General features: G+C 43.6%; 1 protein-coding gene across 1 annotated transcript in view; it reads left to right on the top strand.

Annotated features, from left to right (window-relative positions):
• The window catches only part of pappa2 (pappalysin 2), a 573,700-nt gene that overhangs the window by 97,576 nt on the left and 450,221 nt on the right, over positions 1 to 25,903 (top strand). The gene's annotated exons all lie outside the window — the stretch shown is intronic.

The raw sequence follows: 25,903 nt of genomic DNA, 5'->3' as shown, positions 1-25,903 counted from the left end.
TGCAGCCTCACAGCTCCAGCGACCTGGGTTCAATTCTGGGTACTGCCTGTGTGGAGTTTGCAAGTTCTCCCTGTGTCTGCGTGGGTTTTCTCCGGGTGCTCTGGTTTCCTCCCACAGCCAAAGGACTTGCAGGTTGGTAGGTAAATTGGCTATTATAAATTGCCCCTAGTATAGGTAGGTGGTAGGGAAATATAGGGACAGGTGGGGATGTGGTAGGAATATGGGATTAGTGTAGGATTAGTATAAATGGGTGGTTGATAGTTGGCACAGACTCGGTGGGCCGAAGGGCCTGTTTCAGTGCTGTATCTCTAAACTAAAGCCGCCTCCTCCCACTCACTCTATCGGACTACAATTGATTTGAATCTTGGAGCCAGCAGGCTAAGGGCTATCAGTGTTTTAATATTTTGAGCCAACCAGCAGAAACAGCTGATCTAGGTTTTAAGTAGCACCTTGTTCTACAGGGTAAGAAGTGAGTCCATATTATAAAATGATTAAAGAGTGAACAAGTGGAGTCTTTATTATTTTACCTATTGAGGATGAAGTACTACGGTCAGAAATGGGGATGTTTGCTCATGATTGCATAGTATTCATTTCCATTCACAACTCCTTGGGTAATGAAGCAGTCTGTGCCTGCATGCAGCAAGATTTGGACAATGTTTAGGCTTGAAATGATAAGTGGCATTCATGCCATGCAAGTGCCAGGCAATGACTGTCTCCAGCAAGAGAGAATCTAGTCACTTCCCCTTGATATTCAATGGCATTACCATCGAAACCCCGACTATCGACATCTTGAGAGTCACCGTTGACCAGATATTTAACAGGACTAGCCTTATAAATACTGTGACTGCAAGAGCAGGTAGCTCATCAGCTCATCTCCTGACTGACCAAAGCCTGTCCACCATTTATGAGGCACAGGCCAGGAGTGTGATGGAATACCCTCCACCTACCTGGATGAGTGCAGCTCAAACAACACTCCAGAAGCTCGACACCATCCAGGACAAAGCAGCTCGCTTGATCGGCACCCCAACCAGCACCTTCACTCGCTCCACTACTGGCACACAGCAGCAGCAGAATGTTTCATCTACAAGACTGACTGCAGCAACTTACCAAGGCTTCTTCAACAGCACCTTCCAAACTCGCAAATTCTACCACCTGGAAGGACAAGGGCAGCAGGTGCGTGAGAACATCATTACCTGCACATTCTCCTCCAAGTCACACACTATCTGACTTGGAAATATATCCCTGTTCCTTTATTGTCATTGGGTGAAAATCCTGGAACTCTCTCCCTAATAGCACTGTGGGTGTACCGACAGTACATGGACAGCAACAGTTCAGGAAGGCTGATCACCATCTTCTCAAGCGTATCTAGGGATGGGCAATAAGTGCTGGCCCTGCCAGCGACGCCGTGAATGAATAAAACAAAATTACGTTTTGTTGTGTTATACTGTTTACTGATAATTCACCTGTCTTAGTTAATAAAACAGTTGTTGGTTCAGAGCAAGAATCTCAGTCTGATCAGGGTGCATATCCAGTCCACTTGCTGAAGGGAGGAGAAGAATGTAATCTATTCCAGAATGTGGTGCGCAGTGCAAGAAGTCACTCTATGATTCCCTAAATCTCACTATCATTTATTTAGATAACGGTTAGAAAAAGGGGGGTGGGGGTGGGGGGGGGTGGGGGTGGAATGCTGGCTCTTACACATTCAGTGACTCTCAATGTCTTTTGATCATCACTATTGACAAGACCCATCTGGCTAATTGAATCAGGGAGTACTCCCATTGTCTCTCCATGCAACTGTTTTTCAGAATGCAAATGTGCAGCCATGTTTTCAGCCACTGTTCTGTGGTCTTTTTAAACAAGTTATTTCCATGTCCAGTAAACATGGTGTAATAATAGTGTTCCATATGACAAAATTAATATGTTTGCATTTAACAGGTGTGGTTTCCATCACAAACCATACTTCAGATCGAGAAGCGTTCAATGTCTCCTTACAGAGGTGGCCAGTAACATTGCACTCAAGAAAATATCTGGTGTAAAAATACACAAAATGTGACCTGCGCTCGCAGCTGGGTGCAGTTGTAGGATTGTTTCTTCAGGGCCTTTGAGCAGGGCAACAAAAATCAGCCAGACTTCCTGACCCTGGTTGTTATACATTAACTCGTATTGGACAGTGTGTCAATATTGCATGAGGGAAACAACAGGATTGGATGTGTTTCTCCCTCTACCCCTTAGTGGAATAGCCAGTTGAGACTTCTTGCCATGGTGGTTGGGTGAGGCATCAGAGTCGTACCCCTACATGATCTCATGTATTTTATACAGCACTTGCGGTTAATAGTACCCACCCCTCCACATAGGTTTCAGTGGTTTAATTCTGAGCTGCTCCTTCTATCAATAGATTCCCTGTGCCAGCAGGGTTTAATATTAAGAAATGATGTGGAGCTGGTACTTGTGTTGAGAGCTGCTGTCTCCCTCTGGGATTTAGTACTGAGACCTGACATGGAGCTGATACGTGTCTTAGGACATACTCTCTTATCCTCCCAGTTTAACAGCAGAAGTTGTCCCTGTGGCCAGGGATTTGTTTAACCTGGGCTGTACTTTTAGTTTCCTTTTGGTAAACCCAGTCAGACCTATTTAGTGCAACTACATTGTGCAGATGTGAACCAAGGCCCGGAGACTGGAGCTTTAGTTTCAGCATTTATCCTGAATTCCCCAGAACATATCAGCTGCTATTTGCAAATTACAGTGTTAGTGAAGCTTTGGTTTACAGAACATATCTGCTATGTCTCAAAAGTCAAAGTCCAGGAAAGAGAGAGCCCTTTAGATGCAGGAGTGCGATGACGGGAGCGCAGATGTTGTAAAGTTGTCTCTCTGTTGAGAGTATCAGGGGATATTGCAGCTTTGGAATGATTCTGAGTTTGATAAATAAATCTCGTGTTTTTTATTAGTATGTATAGATCTTTTGTTCATTTTTCGGAAGATATGAAAGCTGTACCTGGAAAGTGATATTCCCACACTCCAGGACACATTAGTGGGTACAAGACAGGAAGATACAATAGGCATAGTGCTTGTCCTAACAATTTCAATATACCTGAATGGTAATGTGGGACTAAGAAATTCTCTGGCCATTGTATGTAGGGAGATGGTTAAAAAATGCATTCGTAATGATACATTTGCCTTGGTATTTCTAGTGATGCCTTTAGGAACATGTTTATAATTAAGTTAAAATAACTAACGAAGGAGATCTTTAAGACACAGCAACCAGATGAATTATTTCCCAGGCCTCGTTGTTCAGATACCAGAGTGATACGATAGCAATGTCAGCGCATTCATGACTGCGTTGAGTCAGCAGCGGCATAACACACTGACTACAGTAGTAACTTTGCCCAAGTCATAGAAGGTATCAATCAAATCCTCCAACAATATTAAAGGAGCATTGTTTGGAGGCTTCGATTGGTTGAGTGTATTTGGTCAGTAGCGACTGTAATATCATTCCATTTGAGTAGAAAGGAAAGAGAAATCAAAGAACGCCTACTTGGCTTTGGAGAAAAAAAAATTGTGGTAAGATACAAAGGGATTTTGCACGTATTAAATAAGAAATAAGACTTGCATTTATATAGCACCTTTCACAATCTCAGGATACACTAAAAGGCTTCACAGCCAATGAAATATTTTTGAAGTGCTGTCACTGTTGTAATATGCGAAATCCAGCAACCAATTTGTGCACAGCAAAGTCCTACAAACAGCAATGATATAATGACCAGGTAATCTATTTCTCTGATGTTGGTTGAGGGATATATATTGGCCTTGATACTTGGAAGAACTCTCCTGCTCTTCTTCGACATAGTGCTTTGGAATCTTTGTCGCTCACCTGAGAGGGCAGATGGCTCCTCACTGTACCGTCTCATCTGAAAGATGACACCTCCAACATTGCAGCACTCCCTCAGTACTGCACCTGGAGTGTCAGCTTAGATTATGTGCTCATGACTCTGGAATGAGACGTAAACACACAACCTTCTGAGTCAGAGGTGAGAGCGCTACCCAGTGAGTCACTGCTGGCACTTTTGAAAGAAAATTGGTAATTAGAAGTGTAGATCAGCAATGGGAAACACTTCAACATGAGATGAAAGGTCACTAACCCAGTGTGTACAGGAGGCTGGCATGCAATGGATAATTAGAGAGATGAAATCACATTTGAAACTAAATCCTTTAGCGTTTACTGGGAAGATAAATGAGATAGAGGAACAAAAGGACCTTGGTATCCAAAGGATGTGAAAAGTAGCAATACAGAGATAGAGACAGAAAGCAGAATCTTTGGTTTTGTATCCTGGAGCACAGAATATAAAAACACACAGGTAATGTTGAATTATACAAAGCCTTAAGTTGGCTGCAGTTAGAGTATTGTGTACTGTTTTGGGCATTCCATTGTTGCCCCACACCTTTAAATCCATGGCAACTACCTTGTTAAAGTCATGTGCCAATGGAAGGCTGACAATAGGACATGATGGTGTCCTCCTATACTTTTTACAGATTTCACACTTTTCACTAAACTCTTCTGTTATCCTCGTACACTCTTCATCAATCAAACCTGCAGCCTTTAGCAGGGTATTTAATCTCTGACAAGAAGGGTGAGCAAATTGTCTGTGTAACTTTAAGACAATTTGCTTTTTATCTCTCTGATTCTTAACACCAGATGCCATTAATACTTACCTAACACTCTGAATAGAAACATCAGGTTTTGTTACGGGTATACGGTAATGCCCTGACTGGGTAAACTGCAAATTCACTGACCTTCCAAAAACAATTACCTTATCATGCTCCATATCAAGTTTCATTTGTGCCTTTTTCATTGAAGGCTTACTCAACCGTAAAGGTATATCACTAAAGGCGTCAGCCAGAATTTTTCGTTGGCGGGTACTGATAAAGTGGCTGGCTCCAGCTATTTTACATGGAATTACTACTCTCTTCAGTGACTTCAGTGTGTTGTCATCACCAAACCTAAAGCTGGTAGTACATTTATACTCCTTAACTTTGCATCGATCCTCACTACTAAGTGTATCCAGATAACATTCTATCCAATCGGTTTCACATGTTGTTGACATGCAAGCACTATCCAATACAGCATAGTTGAATGAATCCGCAATTAGCACATTCATCACAGGACTAAAGCTCCTTGTGACTAGTACAATTCGTTCAGATTCATCAGTATCTTCCTCTTCTGCCTCAGAATTCTCTGCATTGTGTGTCATTTCGAGGACTCTGCTCCTCTGCTTATTGCAGTTCATTGTAAAATGATACTTTGAGTCACATCTGAAGCACCTATTAAATGTTCCTTGGGCATTCCTGGGATTCATTCACTATGATTGCTGTTCCAATTCTGTTTTACACTGTAATATACCTGCTAAAGGTGCTTTCATCCTAATTCCTCCTGTCTTTAACTCTTCCATTATACTTATGCCTGCTTCCAGTATCTGGACCATTTTGAAATCTAGTAAACATTGAGTCCTCCATTCTTTGTGTCACTGTAGAATGCCCTGTTTGTTCTACTGGGGCTGCAGGAAATGATTGTTTCCCTAGGAATTTCTTTAAGGCCTGTCCATATCCGAAACCCTAGCACAATGTAGCAATTTAAATGCTAGCACTGAACCAGGGATCTCCAAATTGAATTTCCTCAATCTTCTATACAGTCTGTTAAAGTCCATGATATATTCCTCCATTAAATAACCATCTGTTTTCCGCAATCTATCAAAGTCTGACCATACCTCATATGCATTCAATAGGTCACCTTTCTTGTACATTTCATCCAAGAATTCTAACAGAAGATCCAACCCTTCATCAGTATCCAACTGACGAGCATCCAGTTCACAAAACACTTTACTTCTGATTTTACTTTTGGTAGGAAGTGACAGCGCCAAGGTCAAACCTTGTTTCCTCTTTGGTAGAGATGTAACCTGTGTCCACATATCCACTTCATTCTTCCACTGGTCATATAATTCAGACTCAGAGAACACCAGAGAGTAATTATATCCTGACAATTTGCACTTGCTTTCTGCCATATTTTCCACAATAGCCTGTAAGATTTTAGTTTTCTATGTAAAAAAAATCCTAGTTTCCAACCTTCAGATTTAGGCAACCATTATGTGCGACCATGTTAAACTCCAGAAATCTTGTTATGGAAAGATAATGCTGGAGCCTATATTTACTCAGTTTCACATTTATTGTACAGATTAAAATAATTATAGACATGTAGCTCCTCATTTGAAACCCTCCGCCTGCATATAATCAAACAATTGATGCACAATTAACAGATTAACAACATGCACCAGAACTTGTGTTATAATCGCATACATAAAGAGCCCTGTACCTTCATCAGTTCTTCCCCTTATTGTGGTATAAAATGTTACTGAAATGCTAGCTCATAATGGTAAAAATTAAACGCTAAGGTTCCCAGTGGAGTTGTGAACAAAGGGATATAGGAGTGCAGATGTGGAAGTATTTAAAAGCAGAATTGTATATGGAATAAATAAGAAAAATGGGATTTGAAGTTTATTATCTGGGAGGTGATGCTGAATCTGTATCTGACATTCATTAGGCCACATTGCCCCTCACGTGCAGGTTTGGGCATCCATCGCAGAAAAGATATTGAAGTCATGGAACAGATGCAACACATATTCATTAGGATGATACCAGAGATGAGAGGATATAGTTATAATAATAGATGGAAAACGTGACAGGAATCTGATGGTTGTGCTTTAAGTTATGAAAGGGCTTGAGCTTAAGAGGTGAAAGATTACTTTCACTGGTCTGTAATCTGTGACAAAAAGCCTAAACTCAGAATCCATACAAGCAACATAAGGGGAGAGATTAGAAGGAAGTTTTTTTTAATGCAAAGGATTATTAGATAGTGGTGTGCTTGGCAAGTGGCTACTGAAGCTGACTCAATCACAGTGCTTTGAATGATATAAACCAAGGTGGCTGTATTAACTCCAGAGACTGGAGCACAAAATCTAGACTGACACTCCACTGAAAGACTGCCGCACTGTCAAACATATTGGGCTGAATTTTATTGGGGCACCGCATTCTGTGGCAGCGCCCTTTGAACTCGCGCGGTGCCCGCATTTAGCAGCTGCCGCAGAGCCCACCCCCACCCCCACCCCCGATATTACACGCGGGGGCTCATTAGCATCACTGCGCCGAGCCTCCCCCTGATATTACATGGGGAGAGGCGGGACATTCGACGCAGTGAGGAACCCTTTGACGCAGGTGCTGGGGCCCTATTTTAAGCACCCCAGCACCTGCTTCCTGACAGCTGTCAAAAAAATACTTACCTGACTGCTGAAGAGTGGAGCTGTTGTCAATCTGAACTTGTCCAAGTTCACAGACCTGAAAGTTAACTCTGCTTCTCTCTCCACTGATGCTGCCTGACCTGCTGAGTGACCTCAGCACTTTCCGCTTTGCTGCCACATACTTACCCTGCTGTGTCCCAGTGTCCTGTGAAGTTGCGATCCTCTTCTTCCACTCAAGTGTAACATTCCTTCTTGTAGGCGTGCTGCAACTGGATGAATAATCGTACATTTGCACATTCCAGGACGTGAGACTTAAATACACCATAAAAGACAGAGGTTTACAGAGAACACACTGACACAAATGGGAATGCACGGGTGTCACAGTGATGTAAATACGCCTTTCACTAAATGTTTCTCACTAACATGTGTGTCCTTTCCTCTGTGCGAATGATGTGTGCCAGCATGTAGCGCCAATGTCACATCCCTCTGCACTGTTGTCCCTTCAGAAGAGCCAATGTATGCAATAACATCATTGCCCTGCCACCATTACTCATGAGCGTCTCCACGGATGCAGTGACATGAACATTGGCTCAGTCAGCTGCTGCCTCTAATGGTTTATACAGGGATGTTGCAGATGTGGACTAGGGCACAGCAGGTGAGCAAGGGTAATGTGTGGCTTGCAGAGCTCATGTCGGTTCCTATGGAGCAGAGAGCCTTTGTCTGATAAGCCACTTCCGTACATCCCTAACTCACTGCTAGCCCTGTGTGCAGAGCCTTGGTGCCATCTGCCCTCCCTTGCGTCTTTCATATTGTAGGTTCTTAGCGTCCTCATAGTCTGAGGAGGAATTCTGTTGACGTCTCTCATCATCATGCCAGGCCTGGCCTCTATTGGGTGTGTAGTTTTGCAAAGCAGCAAAGAAAGGAGCTGGCCTTTTTGACCCTTAGTACAGGGCATCACCCTATCCATACAGGCATTGGAGGTGCTCTTTCAGCATGCCGATCTCCTGCTCAATGGTCATGTAGCTTGTGTAGCTTAGTGGCTGCTACTCCTCTGCAGCAGTGGTGGAGTCTCCCACCGGTGTCGGGAGCCATGTCTGCAAAAGATAGCCCTTATCTCCAAGAAGCCACCTCTCCATCTGAGCCAGTTCAGTGAACAGCGGAGGCAGCCGGGACTGGCACAAGACCCAGGTGTCATGGCAGCTGCAAGCATCTGCGGTGTTCACATACCAGCTTCATCTAGATTGAGAGGACTCCTTTAATGGTGATGTCTGCAGTAGGCCTGATGGCCACATTATGCAGTCTATGAACATTACAACGTATGGTTCTCTGGTAATGGTGCCAGAACCAATGGTCCTCTGGGCCCGGATGTGAGATTCTGTCCTGAAGCGGACATCCTCACTGGCCCTCCGGTGCAGGGCATTGGTGACCTCCCTGATGCAGCAGTGCACTGCTCACTGTGTGACCCCACAAAGGATTCTGGTGGGCCCCTAAAAGGCTGCAGAGGCGTCAGGCTTGAGAACCGCTGCCACTATGAGGAACAAAGGTATGGGATGTCCACCGGAGCCCATGGCCTGCAGGTCAACCTTAATCAGGGCACAGAGACGTGTCACCACCCGCTCTATCTGCGCAATCTCCTCTGACACTGGTGCTCTGACATCCGATGGCATGTCATATGGGGCCTGTAGATGCACGGCAAACGTAATGGCGGGCTCCCCTTGGGGGCTGCTGCTCACGACCTGGAGCCTCTACGTGGATTACACCTGTCTGTTGATATTGCCTCTGGCGCATACGGATGCTCATGTAAAGAGGATCACACAATGTAGGATGAGCCATACCTTTTTCCATGTGATAAATAAAGTTGAACCCTGCATGTATTCAAAGGTTCCTAACAGGGCATGGGTTGGTGTTGACGGGTACACCAGCTGCTTTCCTGAATCAACTATGTGGTGTGCCATGGCATTACCCAACTTGGCTAACACTCAGTGTGGCACAGCATGACCACATCAAGATCCTACCAGCTGAATCGATTGCCCCCACCATCCAGAGAACCTTAATGCTCCTGCCCTTTCTGGTACCCTGCCCACACACAGGGTGCCTGTCCTCTCACAAACACAGAGCATACACTGTTAATGGAGGGATGGTACACAGTACCTCCCTTCATGCCAGCAAAGCTTTCCCTCCAGTAATCCCAGACCCCCTCCCTTTCAGAATGTAGAGTGCGACCCCTGCATATCGCCCCCCTCCCTTCTTCCTTTAAGAATGCAGAGTTAGACCGCTGTGTATCCCCCCTCCCACCCCCGTTCCGTAACGCAAGAGAGGACCCGCGGGCTTTTCAGATCAGAACGGCTGCCCGTTCAATGAAAAATCCGGCAGTGTCGGTGGAGAGGCAGCGGGCTGCATAATCAGCATAGGTAAGTAATCATTACCATATGCTAATTGTGGTGCTGCCGCCATGCCGTGGCGGGGGCTGCACTGAGGTCCCACCGCCATTGGTAATATGCGGGGGGCCCTTCTCGATGCCGCGGGTCGAAGCGGGCCTCTCCTCCCAGCATTTTACCGGCCCCTGCACCATGACCCGCAGCGTCGAGGGGCTGGTAAAATTCAACCCATTATCTTTCCGATGAGACATTAAACCACAGCCTTGTCTGTCCTCTCAGGTGGACATAAAAGATCCCATGGCACTAATTTGAAAAAGAGAAGGGGTGTTCTCCCTGGAGACCTGGCCAATATTTACAAACATCACTAAAAACAGATAATATGGTCATTATCACATTGCTGTTTGTGGGAGCTTGCTGTGCACAAATTGGCAGCTGCACTTCCTACATTCCACCAGTGACTACAATTCAAAAGTTCTTCATTGGCTGTATAGTGTTTAGGATGCCCTTGGGTCATAAAAACAGCTTTATTAATACAAGTTCTTTTATTATCCAATTTGCCAATGAAGCCAAACTATATGCAGGGCTAATGAGTAAGATAAGGTTGAAGTAAGCAAGTCATTTATCTTGGACAATAAAGACGGGACTAGGCAACTCAAGTGCAAAATTAACCAGCCTTGGGCAAAGTTAGAGGATAAAACAATACGTTTACCTTGTGACTTAGTGGGCGTTTGGAGCTGAATCTCAAGATGAAGTTGGTTCAGGGTCAATTTGAAAGGTAACTGGATTCACACATTTTGTGAATGGAAACTGAGGCCTATGAAGGGATATTAAAAGGATTGCTTAACTTGTTTTCAGACAAAATAAGGGAAGGAATCCCTTCCTTTGGAAAGAAATTTCTATGACTCTATAATGTTATATATGGAGCTCTGAACTTTAACAGGCTCCATCCCCTATCCCAGTCAAAATACACTGGGACCCCCATTATAACCTCACATACAGGAAGCTCTGAACACTAACAGTCTCCATCCCCTATTCCAATATAGAGCACACTGGGGCACTCATTAAAGCCCAATTCACTAAGTTATGTCTGCTTAAATCAACTCTATCCCCTCTTCCACACTAGAACCCTCATTAGAGGCATGTTGATACCCTTGCGATTTAACCCTTTCAATAATGGTTATCAGTTGTCTTTCGAGAGTGCACTTATGGATCTCACAAGATGCTTTCAAGGATGCAGAACTAATCATGCTTCCTGTCCTAATGTGCAAGTGTGGCAATATTGCAGGCACCCTGAGAGGAAAGTTAGCCTGAAACATCAGAGTAATGCATTGCCCAGTGTACATTATTGTCACTGAGCAATTTCTCTGATTCAATGTTTTATTTATTACTTATTGATTACTGAGCTTTTCACTGTTAATGGAGCTTTGTCTGACTAAAGTGAAAGGTGTTGGGAGGTAGTACAGCATTCTGAAATGGATTAGTTTGTCCTGTCTCGGAAGGCTGGGTCAACCAATTCACTTCCAATTCTTCAGTCAGTCAGTCAATGGATTTTGTTGTCCTTTTGGAAAATGCTTTTTGATTTCTGTATTTGACATGAATGAGAAACCAGCGATGAATGTTTAATCCGAGTCCTTGTTTCCACAACCTTTTTTATTTTTCACTACACCTCTCTTGAAGGTGATGAGCCACCCTGGTGCTGGGATTTCACACGTGAAGGGAGACTTCCGGCACTGAGCAGTCTTAATGTGTGAACATTGAGCTGTTGAAGCAAGTGGGGCATCACGAATGGGGTTGCTACTGTCCTCAGCTGGTGTGTACGAACACAAGTGCATATGCACACACACATACAATTGTTCTCCATCCAGGGAAAGTACCTCTGCACCACTGGAACTCAGTTCAATTAACTCTGCCTAGGCCAAAAGCAATGTTGGGTACCTTCCTCTTTCTATATGCATCAGGGCCACACTGGGGCAGTGCAGATACCCACGAGCTATCATGGGAACCTCAGCTCTAGCACCCACTGCCCCCGCCATTTCACATTAACACTTATTCCTAACCATCTCACAACCGAAGTAACTGATACCCAGCTGTCGATGAAGGTCATTTGCCCAGCAACTACAAACACTTCTACCCACACCACTCCCCTTTCTTATAAAATAATGAGTGATAAAGTTTTACAAACGTGGCAACTCGAGAATGACTAGGATTCAGCTCAAAGCTTGTGCCTTCCAGCTGTACCTGATCTTCAGAGTCGCTGTCAGAGATTTGAGGATGCCAAGCGCAATAGTCCCGGGCTCTACCTATCTGACACAGTACAACATACTCAAATAAACATGTGCCCTATTGTAGACCAAGGGGGGGCATCACACCCACTGGAGTCCAGCATTCAGATAGGGGTCACGTTGTCATCGATGAAATTGCCTCTTAATGTATTGGGTGAAGGAGATACAGGATACAGTAACATCGAGCCCAGAGGCCTGGACATAATAATATAGCAAAAGTGAACTCTTGAGAAATGAGACTGTTTGAGAATTTGAATTCAGTTTTAATAAAAAGATCTAGAAATAATACAGCTGGTATCAGTAATTGTGACCATGCAGCTGTCAGATTTCTGTTAAGAACCTAACTAGTTTGCTAATGTTCTTTAGGGAAGGAAACTGGGCTATAGGTGACTCCAATCCCACACCAACTCTTAACTGCCCTGTCGAGTGGCCTAACAAGCCACTTGGTTGTCTCAAACCACTAATACGCAGTTCAAGAAGGTGGCTTACCACCAGCTCAGGAAAACTCGGGCTTGGCGATGCCAAGAGTAAAGTAAAAAAAAGTACAGTACTGCTGTCAAAGATCTGATGCTGCACCATCTGTGAGTATCACTATCAGCTGCTAGGCACACCAGTTGTGAACTGGGCATGGTGCATACATGATGCACCAGGCTTACATTTAAAGAAAGGACGCACAATTTGGTTAAGAATTTGGATCTGTACAGATGGTGCACACCTCCTGTGTGGTAGGTGTGTGATATGTATATGATAACAATACTGGTGAGCGCTGGAAGTACAATCACTTAAAATTCTGTGTTACCTCATCTCAGACAGGCTGTGCAGGCCAATTGAAAACACATTTTCTGGCTTGGCTCCCACCCCTAGTATTGGGTTCCAGTGTGTTTCAGACGCTGATGAGTCGAGCTTGATTGTAGTAGGTTCTCCCTGAAACTGTTTTGTAAACATGGGAGGCCTTACTTGGGAACGGTTTGTTATGTTTGGATAATTAACCGCGGAGAGCCAGATCTTGAAGTACTTACACTAAGGACCTAGAATTGCCAGCTTTGACTGTACCTGCAGAGAGAAACCTGTTTAATGCATGTCCCGGGTGAGAGCTCCCATTCAGAGACTGAGATCTTTATGACTCTCTTGGCTTTATTATTTCCGCTGCTATCCCTGGGAAAGTAAGGCTGACCTGCTTGAAGGGAAACCCTGCCTGGAGGGCCAAACTGAGGAAATCTCCACTGTTTTTATAATTGTGTAACATGGATGAAGGGCCAACGCACATCATGCAGGAAAGCACAGGGATTGAAAAAAGCAGGATGGAGGATGAGGTCAGTCAGCAGTTGGCGGTTAAGTGATGCCAAGGTTGGGTTTTAAAAGCCAGCCAGAGGAAGGGATCACTGAAGACCACAGATTTGCGATTGGGCAAAGAATCTGTTTGGTTTTACATTTGGATTTTCTCGGCACGTGGATTGAGTGGATCTAACAGCTTCACACTAGGGTTTGTGCTGGTTGCATGGAATCTGTATAGGGAACCACTGGTGCCAACACCTCCAAGGCTATTGGAAAAGTAGCTTTAGAAGCAGTGAGATGAACCCCAATTTCAACACACAGCGGAGCAAGAGCGTATAAAAGAAAACTTGTATTTCTAACGTACCTTTCCTTTCTTCCGGACTTTAGAAATCTCTTCACAGCAGTTTTTGAATTGTAGTCGCTGGTGTAATATAAGAAATGTGGCAGCCAATTTACTTATAGCAAAAGTCAAATGAACTGCAATGTGATGATGACCAGATAATCTGTTTTAGTGGTGCTGGTTGAGGGATAAATATTGGCCAGGGCACTAGGGGTAACTCACCTCTTTGAAATGTGATCTATTATATCCACCGGAGAGGGTAGAGGGGTCTCAGTTTGAGATCTCAGTTGAAAGACAGCACCTCTGACAGTGCAGCATTCTCTCAGTACCGCACTGAAGTGTCAGCCTAGATTTTGTACTCAAGGCTCTGGAGTGGGACTTAAACCCACAACCTTCTGACTCAGAGGTGGCAATGCTACCGTTGAACCAGGCACATTTGCTGTTCAATGAATCTTGTTTACATTATTCATGAGTTCAGTTCTCTGTGGGAATTCTTACAGGAGATTAGACTCACTAATTCAAGTTTCTACCAGCGGTTTTCATAAAGCACTTGGGTTCAGATCACAGTTTGAAAGTGGTTGACTATTCATTAGCATCCCAGATTCATAAAGTATCAGTGTCTGGTGCAAATCTTTCAATTGTGTAGCGTCAACATACATGCCAACCTAGGAAACAAGCAAAGGATTAGCAACATGTTCAAAGCACACGATCACTGCCATCGAATGGTTGACCATCCTAACCCTGACGTAGACTTTATCAAAAAGTGAAGGCGTGGAGTCAGTCTCAGCTTTCAGTAGGATATGAGCTACAGATAAACCCGATCGGATAATTCTGCAATCCTACCCTTCTAGCAGGGAATTGCACTGACTTGGTGCAAAATTGGAGCTACATTGGCCCAATCTCTGACCTGTGTGTCCCTCAGACATTGGCTGCTCCACTGAGAGTGTCGAATCACCCTGATTATTCGATCGCTTTTTAATGCAGGGGTTCAAAAAAACCCTCAGGCACAGTTTGTGGCTGTAATCAAGTTAGAAATTCCTGAAGGGGGCAGGTGAGTGCCGAGGTCACTCGGTTTATTTTGCAGGAGGATCTGAGGCATCCACTCTGACCCAGAGAAATTAGGCTTTTGATATTTTATTTGGTTCCGTTTTCAAGCATTTTGGAGCTAGGCATAAGCCAAAAATAATAACTTCTGTAAGCATTATAGATTCTTTCAATATGAAAACATAACCAACTCTTAAGGACCTCAATGCAACTTTACAGGATGCAGTTTTCAATGAACTGGTTGATGCCTTCCATTAACCAAATGCATTCGGGGAGTTTTATTGGTTGCCATTGGAAAGTAAAAACTAGTCATTTATAGAAACTGCCAGACCTTCATTATATTAAGTAATAAAAACAGAAAGTGCTGGAAATACTCAGCAGGTCAGGCAGCATCTGTGGAGAGAGAAACAGAGTTAACGTTCCAGATCTGTTACCTTTCATAGAGCCATAGAAAAATTGCGGCATAGAAGGAGGCCATTCAGCCCATCGTGTCCGTGCCAGCCGGGAAAAAAAAACAGCTGCCCAATCTAATCCCACCTTACAACACCTGGTCCATAGCCTTGCAGGTTACAGCACTTCAGGTGCATGTCCAGGTACCTTTTAAAAGAATTGAGGGTTTCTGCCTCCACCACCATTCCTGGCAGTGAATTCCAGACACCCACCACCCTCTGAATGAAAACATTTTTCCTCATGTCCCCTCTAATGCTTCTACCTTAAATCTGTGTCCCCTGTGACCTCTTTGCTAGGGGAAAAAGGCCCCTCCTGTCTAGGCCCCTCATAATTTTATACACCTCTATTAAGTCACCCCTCAGCCTCCTCTGTTCTAAGGAAAACAAACTGAGCCTATCCAATCTTTCCTCATAGTTGCAACCTTCGAGCCCTGGCAACATTCTTGTAAATCTCCTCTGTACTCTCTCCAGAGCGATTAGTCATGAATTAAAGGTCACAGACCTGAAACATTGACTCTGTTTCTCTCTCCACAGATGCTGCTTGACCTGCTGAGTATTTCCAGCACTTTCTGTTTTTATTTCAGATTTCCAGAATCTGCAGTATTTTGCTTTTACTTCATTAACTTATGCTGTCTGAGCATTTCCAGTGACTCTTGGCACCAGTGCGAATGTCAGGTGATGTGAGCAGATGTGGTATTGATGGACTCTATGGTGGAATAGCCTCCTGACATTCTCTGTCTTCAGTTCACACCAACTACAGACCTGTAGTCCAGCACGAATAACCAGCTTCGAAAGAGAGAGGGAGAGAGAGGGGGTACGGAAAGGAGGTAAAGAACAACACTACCGTGTGTACACATGTAGAGTTGGGATTTTAAGCTCAGATCACCATCTGTGTACTAAAAGTCAAAGGTCGTTCCCGGCATGTGACCATCTGCTAATTATGCTCAGGCGGGAGCTTAGCTGCATATCCAGGCAACACGAAGGCAAGCAGCAGCAGGGATGTTATCTTGTACCACATGGGATTGCTTTTTAGCGAATTCCACTTTGCTGTCAGTTTAATGCACAGCTGAGCACCAGTAAAATGTCTCAGGATATTCACGCTACATGCTGTGAATCACATTCTCTGCAGTGTAGTTCAGCTCCCTGAGTTTTTAAAAATTTATTCCTCCACGGGATGTGGGCGACGCTGGCTCGGCCAGCATTTATTGCTCATCCCTAATTGCCCTTGAGAAGGTAGTGGTGAGCCGACTTAGAATTCAGAGTAGAAGAATCATCCTTCTCCAAACCTACCCCTGTTTTTCAATGTCCTATTGGCAGTAGGGTGTTTAAAGTTGACCACACTATTGCGAAGCATGGAATGATATAGCACACAAGGCCATTCTGCCTATCATGCCTATGTCAGCTCTTTGAAAGAACTAACCAATTAGTCTCACTCTTCCACCCTTTCCCTACAGCCCTGCAAATTTTCCCCCTTCAGTTATTTATCTGATTCCTATTTAAAAGTTGCTACTAAATCTGCTTCCAGCACCCTTGCAGGCAGTGATTCCAGATCATAAAAACCTACTGAGTAAAAAAAAATGTTCCCCTCACGGTGCCTCTGGTTCTTCTGCCAATTCTTCAAATCCGTGTCCTCTGGTTACTGACCCTGCTACCAGTGGAAACAGTTTCTCCTTACTTACTCTATCAAAAGCATTCATGATTTTATGTACATTTAGTTTCATTGCAGAAGCCATGTTAACAGCAGTTCACTTTGTATTTTGGTTATAATTATAAAAGGAAACTACACAGCACTCTGACAACTAGCCAAATGCACAGGCTCCACATGTTGTACCAGAGCGCTATGTAATGCTGCTACGGTATTGCAGTTGCTACATGTGGCAAGCAACAAAAACACTAAACACACTGAAAACTCAGGTGTCTGCATACTATGTGTTCACAAACTAACCTGCTGACTATTGCGGTGGGTATTAGGGTAGATAGATTCCTCTTTCCAATATGTGTCCCTTTTCTATATGCTTGCAGGAGAAGGCAGCAACATTTGAAGTTCAGGGAGGAGGTCGGTCACCTAATATTTAATGTATTTCACCATATAAGCTATTTTTAAAAAAATGTCATAGTTCTAAACCTGTTCTTCTGTTGCTGTAGTTTTGCAATAGAGGTAAACGGCAGAGTCCATTCTGTAGACTCAACCGAGCACCTTACAGCACTCTGCGTCACCCACTCATTCAGTAGAAAGCACGAGCACGGATATATCTGCTGCATTGTCAATTCATGAAGCAGGGGGCATAACTGAGAAGGAACAAGTGCAGGTGAATTGGAGGAACTGCAAACCATTGCTTACAGGGTCAGTTGAGGGCTCCAGCGGCTGATAAGCCCAGAATTGGACCTCATGGGGCCAGACTTCAAATGTAGTTTATTAGCTCAGTATCAGCAGTTCACACAGCCATTTCAGAGGGTGTTCAGCAACATACACAGTTTGGAGACATCTACAGAGGTGTCCACAAACCACAAGTGTGCAGTGTTGCATTATTACCTGTCCATACTGCAGACCACAGTAGAGAATTTGGCCACTCCATAGCCCTGTGCAGCACTGCTGTCCTTGCTCAAGGTCCTACATTCAGCCACAGGTCATGTAACAAATGCTGTGTTTGGGGCTTTAGAGACCTTGGGGTCCAATGCTGTGCATCTATCTTGGCATTTAACATGTTGGAGAACAAATTATGCAGCAGGCTTCATCAACTCATCACTGCCTATTGATTTGCTGCCATTCGGATCTTTGGCCATACTGAGGGAGTACCCAGCAAGCTTTGGCCTAGCAAGCAAGAACTGAGATGATGTTTTCTCTCAGGACAAAGCTACATCCGTATCATACAACTGCCCATCTCAAATGATTACAGATACGTTACATAGCATGCAGACACTACATAATTGCCTGTGGCAGAGCTATTTAGTGACCAAGTCCAAGGAGAGCACCTTGTTCCTAGGGCATATACTGACTGACCTGCAGCAGCCAACCACCTCACTTCCTCCTGTTAAAGGAAAACATATGGAACACATGCTTAGAAAGCAGGAGACATATACCATATACATTCATTAAAGGGAAGCAGCAGTGGAAAATGCAACACAATTGTACAACTATGCAAAGATTAATAGAAGTTGGGATGATACTGTAATGTGTTCCAATCGGTCTTTAATATGAGGCTGATTAAGTTAGTTGGGGAGAAATGCTGTTGTATTAATATGTTTTGATGTTTGACGGAGACCATTGAATGTGCTGCTTTATCTGGCAACGGTATTCGGCACGTCTCCCACAAGGTACTATTTTGGGTGTTTTGGGCAAAGAAACATGTTGTTTGTTACAGACTGCCTTACAGCTCTTGTTGAGTGATTATTTCTTTATACAACAACAACTTGTACTTAAATTGGACCTTTAACGTAATGAAACGACCCAAGGTGCTTCACAGGAGTGTTATGAAGCAAAATTGGATCTCAAGCCACATAAGGAGATATTAGGGCAGGTGGCCAAAAAGCTTGATCAAAGAGGTAGGCTTTAAGGAGTGTCTTAAAGAAGGAAAGAGGGGGAGGGGGAGAGATTGAGGGAGGGAATTTCAGAGCTTAGGACCTAGGCAGCTGAAGGCACAGCCACCAATGGTGGAGCAGTTATATAGACAAGTCTTCTGTTTCTTGGTCCAATTTGTCCTCTGCTTCTCATTTCAACTGCTTGTCTTCTCTGCTTGTTTCTTGGCAAGATTCTTTACAGGATAAAGTAAGGCCCAGAAGGCAATAAATAATTTTGGAAAATTTAGCAAAGCTGTACTGTATTTCTTCTCCTCAGTAGAATAGCACTTGGAGGTGGGCAGTGGGACCCGTGATGGGGGAAATGAGGACAAGCTGATCCTTGAATTAGTCAATGGCATCCACAACCTGCAAGCCATAACACAGCTGCAATGCATAATAGTCAAGGAAAGAGCCACCACACCTTCCATTGTGATGCCTTCGAAAAGTGTAACTTGTAAGACTTCATTATCTCGATGGGTTTGTCAAGTGATTTGTTGTATACTAATTTATAACTCAATCCAGCTCATAAACCAACATTTTCATCTGCAGCTGCAAAATGTCTGGCACTCAGGCAGCAAATTTCACTGCCTGTGTTAAATGTAAAAATTTGTGCGATGTTTTAAGGGATGTTTCCCTACACAAAATTGCTTGCTCTACAGATGGACATGTTTAAGAATTCTGCCATAGTTTTGAAATCCATAAAACCAGAAGGCAGTAATCTCTGGATTATTGAAATGTACAAGATTCTGAGGGCGCATGACAGGGCAGATGTTGAGAAGATGTTTCCACTAGTGGGGGAATCTCGAACTAGGGAACATAGTTACACTCATTTAAAACTGAGATGTGAAGGAATTTCTTCTCTCAGAGGGTAGTGAATGTCTGGAATTCTCTACCCCAGGGAGTTGTGGAGGCTAGATCACTGAAAGTATTGAAAGAGGAGGTAGATAGAATTTTGAAATATCGGGGAGTTGAGAGTTATGAGGAGCTGGCACAAAAGAGGAGTTGAGAATGGGGGCAGATCAGCCATGATCTTATTGAATGGTGGGCAGGCTTGAGGGGCTGAATGGCCTACTCCTGCTCCTATTTCTTATGTTCTTATGTTCTAATGTGCTGCACGCGAGCAAAAGTAGAAATAGGAAGTTAGGGAGGATCAGTGCATGGCTTGAGGCTTGGTGCAGGAGGGAGGGCTTCAGATTCTTAGGGCATTGGGACCAGTTCTGGGGCAGGTGGCACTTATTCAAAAGGGACAAGTTGCACCTCAACAGGACTGGAATCAATGTCTTTGTGGGAAGCTTCATTAGTGGCAGCGGGATGGGCACCATCATATAGAAGTAGAAAAGAGGAATAAGGCACATAAAGTGAGAGTGTTAGATAGTACTCGAGAAGGAAGTAGTACTGTATTGGATAGGAGCAGACCAAGAAGGACTGCAAGGAATACAAAGACAGGTTTAGAATGCATCTGTGTAAACACACCAAGTGTGGTGAATAAGCTTGGGAAGCTAAATGCGCCAATTTCCATGTAGGAATATGATATAGTGGCTTAAAAATGGTGCTTAATATTAATGTGTATAAAGTGTTCAGAAAAGATAGGGAGGGAAAAAGGGAGGTGTGATGGTAGTACCGATTAGGGATGACATTGTAGTGTTGGAAAGAGAGGATGTTCTTGATAGGGCAAGGACAGAATCCATTTGGTTAGAGCTGAGAAGCAAAAAGGTATGATCATGCTACTGGGGGTATTCTATAGACCTTCGAATAGTGAGAGAGAGAGAGATAGAAGAGCAAATCTGCAGAGATGTGCAAGAACTATGGAGTGGTGATATTGGGGAATGTTAATTACCCAAATATCGTTTAGGGGTAATGTTAGAGTAAAGAGAAAGGAGGGAGAGGAATTTCTGAAATGTGTTCATGAGAACTTCCTTCTGCAGTATGTTCTCAGTCTAACTAGGAAGGAGGTATTGTTAGATCCAGTGCTAGGAAATGAGGTGGGCCGAGTGGACCAAGTGTCTGTGGGGGTACACTTGGGTAAAAGTGATTATTGTATCATAAAGTTTAGATTGGTAATGGAGAAGAACAAGGAACAATCTAAAGTAGAATTTCTATATTGGAAGAGGGAGGGCTAACTTCAGTGGGATTAGAAGGGATTTTGCAAGGGTAAAATGGAACCAAAGATTGACAGGAAAATCTGTAATGGAACAATGGGTGATCTTTAGGGAGGGGATGTTATAGGTGCAAGCTAGGCACATTTCAATAAGGGCAAAAGGTGGAGGAACTAAAGTCAGGGCTGCTTGGATGACGAGGGAGATAGAGAATATGACAAAACAAAAAAAAAGGGTCTATGATGTATGTCAGGTTAATTCTTCAAGCATGAACCAGGCCAATGTAATAGTTGAGAGGTGAAGGGAAGAGGAAAATAAGACTGACATAGAAAGAATATGAGATGTCAGTTAATGTAAAAGGGAACACAAAAGTCTTCTACCGGCATGTAAATAGTTGGTGGGTAGTGAGAGGTGGGATGTGTCCTATTCAGGCCAACAAGAGTGATATATGCTTAGAGGTGCAGAGCAAGGCTAGAATACTTAAATGAGTACTTTGTATTGCTGTTTACTGATGAAGAGGATGCTGCCAAAATATCAGTAGGAATGGAGATGATAAAAGTAATGGATGAGGTGAATATTGATAGGCAGAAGATACTGGAAAGGATGGCTATGCTTAGGGTAGATAAATCACATGGTCTGGATGGCTTGCAGACCAGGTTGCTAAAGGAAGTGGGTGTGGAGATTGTGGAAGGGCTCACCATAATCTTTCAATCTTCCCTGGATACGGGGAGGTGCCAGGTGATTGGAGAGCGGCGAATGTGACACCCTTATTCAAGAAAGGGTGTAAGGACATACTTCATAACTACAGGCTGGTTTAACGTTAAAGGTGGATAAGGTTTTAGAAACAACTATCAGGGACAAAATTAACAGGTACTTGGAGAAGTTTGAGTTAATTAAGAAGAGTTGGCACGGATTTGTAAAAGGCAGATTGTGCTTGATCAATCTAATTGAATTTTTTGATGAAGTAACAGAAAAGGTTGTTGAAGGCAATGCCGTTGATGTTTTCTGTATGGATTTTAAGGAAGTGTTTGACATAGTACTGAACAAAAGGCTGGCTAACAAAATTGAGGTTTATGGAATAAGACGGTCCATGTCAGCTTGGATAAAAAGTTGGCTTAAGGACAGAAAACAGTGAGGAGTTGTAGTAAATGGTTGTTTTTCAGACTGGAGGATGGTAGACAGTGGTGTTCCCCAAGGATCAGTGCTAGGACCACTGTTTTTCTCATATTTATAAATGACTTGGATATTGGAATACAGAGTAAAATTTCAAAACTTGCTGATGATACCAAACTTGGAGGTGTGGCAAAAAGTGAGGATGATTCCAGTCGACTGCAATAGGACATAGATTGGCTAGCAGAATGGGCAGACAAGTGGCAGATGGAATTTAATACAGAGAACTGTGAGGTGGTGCATTTTGGAAGAAGGGATAGGGGGAGGCAATCTAGGCTTATTGGTCCAGTTCTATAGACCTGGGACAGAGGGACCTCAGGGTCATGTGGATCTTTGAAGGTGGCAGGGCATATTGAGAAAGTAATTGGAAAAGCGTATGGAATCTTGGGCTTCATAATAGAGGTATTGAGTTCAAAGGCAGGGAAATTATGGAGCACCTTTATAAAGCTCTGGTTAGGCCACAACTAGAGGATTGCATCCAGCTCTGGTCACCACGCATAAGGACCTCGAGAGGGTGCAGGGCTGACTTAGCAGAATCGTTCCATGGATGTGGGATTTTAACTGCATGGCTAGGTTGGAGAAGCTGGGGTTGTTCTCCTTGGAGCGAAGGAGATTAAGGAGAAATTTGATGGAGGTGTACAAGATTAGGACAGGTTTAGATAAGGTAGACAAAGAAATGCTGTTCCCATTAGCTGATGGTACAAGAACTAGGGGACACAGATTTAAAGTAGTCAGAATGTGAGGAATAACCTTTTTATGCAGCAAGGGGTAATGAACCGGAACTCGTTGCCTGTGAGGGTGGTGGAAGCAAAGATGATGAATTATTTCAGAAGGATGTTGGCTGGCCACTTGAGGGAAATAAGCTTGCAGGGTTATGGGGTTTGAGCGGGGGAATGGGACTAACTGGATTTCTCTATAGTGAGCCAGTATGGACTTGATGGGTCGAATGGCTTCCTTCTGTGCTGTTATGACTCTATGACTTAAAACACAACTTAACCTTCTTTCCTCTGAGAAAACCAATCCTAGTTTCCTAGTCTCTCCACACAACTGAAGTCCCGCATCAAATGTAGCTTTCAATAAGGTGTAGAGGTAAATAACTTGTGTTAAATACTTTTGAGATATTTTGAAGAAGTAAATGCGTCTTGAATTTATGATGCACCTTTTCACAGCAGAACAGCCCAAGTGCATCACACAATGACCGTGACTGCTGCATCTGCCAACAGGAACAGTTATTCTGCTCTTGAAAAGATCCCACAAATAGCAATGAAATAAATCTGTTTTGGTTGAAGGAGAAATGTTGGCGGGGTCATTAGTTGAACTACTTACTCTTCAAAGAGTGCCATGGAATCTTTAACATCACTGAACCCCCTCAGCTTAAAGTTTCCACCAAAGAACAGCACTCAAAGCACAACAATACCCTTTGTACTGCACTGCAAAGTCAGCTTCAATTATTAGCTCATATCTGGCAATGGGATTTAAACCAACAATCTTCTGACTAAAGAATTGACGGTGGTACCAATTGAGCCAAACTGACTCATTTGAATAGCTTTCTTGCTAACAATCCTCATACTGGATACTTTGGAGCATTCCATTGAATAGTTAATACTCATACCTCAGTCCTTTTCAGTCTTGCCCACTAAGAACATGTCGAAATGGACACGCTCAATAGACTCAAACAAGACTACATTTTTTAAGAAATCAGTGCTCCCCACCTTCGCACATTCTTCAATCACTTTTCTCCAAAAACGTTATCTCTTGAATGCATTCACACCATCTGTGTCAATGGATTTCCCTGTTAATTTATTCCACAACTCTATCATATTTTGGATGGAAAAGCCGAGTCCCATTTTCATCCTTACTCCAAACCATTTTGTTTTCACCTCGGGTCCCTTGGTATTTGAGCACATCACTTCAGGGACCAAATTGCATCAAAGTTCTTCATTAACTTCTTCAAGGTTTCAATTAGGTCACCTCTAATTCTCTTCTTTTCCAAAAAGAACTTCCTTAACCTTTATTCATAACTTCTATTCCTGATACTTGAAATAATTTTGACTGCTGCTCTCTGTGCCTTCTGAAGAGCAATAATATCCTTCCATGGATTAAGTGACTGGAATGAAAACAGTACTCCATATGTGGTCTGAGTATCACATTATAGCATCAACCTCTCCACCTACTATTTAAAAAGCTTCCTTAAAATCTGCCTCTTTGCCCTAGCTTTTGAATATCTACTAATTTAGCTCAGCATTGTTTTTGGTTAGATTGCACTTTTGTGAAGCGCTTTGGGATGTGTCTCTGCAAGGAAAGTGCTCTGTCAACACAAGTTGTTGTGTTGTTACTGGACATGTTTAGTGTATTAGTACACACTGTTACCAAGGAAACATCACACGTTAATGTTCTGTAGTGTCGGGGAATGCTTGTAATGAATGATATCAAATTATTTCAACTACTACTATCACTAGTGTGCACCTGTACCTTCTAGTTACTTTAGCCCCCTGTTACACATTGCAAACTATTTTCATGCAACTTGAATTTGGAAGGACTGTCCCGTCAAAAAATTACACGTTGCCAGCTTTACAGCACTTTCTTGGCTGTGGCTCAGTGGTAGCACTCTTGTCTTTGAGTCTGTAGATTGTGGGTTCACGTCACTTCAAAGCATGAACACAAAATCTAGGCTGACACTTCAGGGGAGTACTAGGGGCATGCTGGACTGTTGGAGGTGCTGTCTTTTGCATGTGATATTAACTGAGGACCTGTCAGCCCTCTCAGGCGCACATAAAAGATCCCACAGCACTATTCAAACAAGAGCAATGGAGTTCTTCAAGTGTTCTGGTCAGTTTTTTTTTAGTATTTCATGGGATGTGATGTTGCTGACAAGGACTGCATTTGTTGCCCATCCTTAATTGCCCTGGAGAAGGTGGTGGTGAGCTGTCTTCTTAAACCACTGCAGTCCATTTGGCGGGGGTACACCCACAGTGCTGTTAGAGAGGAAGTTTCAGGATTTTGACCCAGCAACAGTGAAGGAACGGCGATATAGTTCCAAGTCAGGATGGTGTGTGGCTTTGAGAGGAACTTGCAATGATGTCCTTCTAGGTGGTAGAGGTTGCGGGTAATGTTGAAAGAGACTTGGCGAATTGCTGCAGTGCATCTTGTAGATGGTACATATTGCTGCCACTGTGTGCTGGTGATGGTGGGAGTGAATGTTTAAGGTGATGGATGGGGTGCCAATCAAGTGGGTTGCTTTGTCCTGCATGGTGTCGTGCTTCTTGAGTGTTGTTGGAGCTGCACTCATCCAGGCAATGGGAAAGTATTCCATCACACTCCTGACTTGTGCCTTGTAGATGGTGTTCAGGCTTAGCGGTGTCAGGAGGTGTGTTACTTGCCACAGAATTCCCAGTCTCCGACCTGCTCTTGTAGCTACGGTATTTATGTGGCTGGTCCAGTTCAGTTTCTGGTCAATGGTAACACCCAGGATGTTGATGGTGGGGTATTTGGCAATGGTAATGCCGTTGAATGTCAAGGGGAGATGGTTAGATTCCTTCTTGTTGGAGATGGTCATTGCCTGGCACCCGTGTGGCACAAATGTTACTTGCCACTTATCAGCCCAAGCCTGAATGTTGTTCAGGTCTTGCTGCGTATGGACAAGGATTGCTTCAGTATCTGAGCAGTTGTGAATGGAACTGAACACTGTGCAATCATCAGCGAACATCCCCACTTCTGACTTTATGAAGGAGGGAATGTCATTGATGAAGCAGCTGAAAATGGTTGGGCCTAGGTCATAATCCTGAGGAACTCCTACAGCAATGTCTTGGGGCTTAGATGTTTGACTTCCAACGGTCACAACCATCTTCCTTTGTTCTAGGTGTGACTCCAACCAGTGGAGAGTTTTCCCCGTGATTCCCACTGACTTCAGTTTTGCTTGGGTTCCTTGATGCCACACTCAGTCAAATGCTGCCTTGATCTCAAGGGTAGTCACTCTCACCTCACCTCTTGGAATTCAACTGTTTTGTCCATGTGCAGAACAAGGCTGT

This window comes from Heterodontus francisci, chromosome 8 (assembly GCF_036365525.1).
Source record: "Heterodontus francisci isolate sHetFra1 chromosome 8, sHetFra1.hap1, whole genome shotgun sequence".
Lineage (NCBI taxonomy): Eukaryota > Metazoa > Chordata > Chondrichthyes > Heterodontiformes > Heterodontidae > Heterodontus > Heterodontus francisci.
This window is presented reverse-complemented; position numbering and strand designations above follow the sequence as displayed.